The following is a 795-nucleotide window of genomic DNA, read 5'->3' on the forward strand; positions in this document are numbered from 1 at the left end:
GATACATACATGCCACAGACACATAATTGGGTGAACCTTTTCAGATTGTGACCCAGCTTTGCTAGAGTCCCCAATTAGAGGCGTCCAGGGTTCTTAAGCACACTCTTTTTGCCTTGGATCACAACTTTATTTCTTTCTTTTTTTCTTTTTCTTTTCTTCTTCTCTTTCTTTTTTTTTCGAAATTTTTTTTTGTATCCACTGCTTTTTCTTGCTTCAAGAATCAGTCTAATGATTTTAGATCCTCAATAACAGTTCTCTTTTTCCTCATTCTTTCAAGAGCCAACAATTTTAACATTCTTAAAACAACAAATTCAAGAGACATATGCACTGTTCAAGCATTCATTCAGAAAGCAAAAAGTATTGTCACCACATCAAACTAATTCAACTAGTTTCAATGATAAATTTCGAAATCCTGTACTTCTTGTTCTTTTGTGATCAAAGCATTTTTCATTTAAGAGAGGTGATGGATTCATAGGATATTCATATCTTTAAGGCATAGAATTTCAATTTTATTAATTATGAATTAAGAACAAGACTCAATAATAAATATAAGATGAGACTAAAAAATAAAAATAGAAAACAAAACAAAAGAAAAAAAAACGCAAAAACATAGGCTCCTAATGATAGAGATTTTCACAGAGTTAGGACTCAACAACCTTAATTTTGAGAAGTGGATGCTCCCTCAACTTGAGAAGAGAGCTTTTGGCATTTCAACTCTTGGAGTTCATGCCCCTGCTTCTCTTGTTCCTTCAGCAATTTGCAGAGCATGCAGTTCTGATTCTGCTGTTCTTCCTT

Source organism: Arachis duranensis, chromosome 2, assembly GCF_000817695.3.
Source record: "Arachis duranensis cultivar V14167 chromosome 2, aradu.V14167.gnm2.J7QH, whole genome shotgun sequence".
NCBI classification, from domain to species: domain Eukaryota; kingdom Viridiplantae; phylum Streptophyta; class Magnoliopsida; order Fabales; family Fabaceae; genus Arachis; species Arachis duranensis.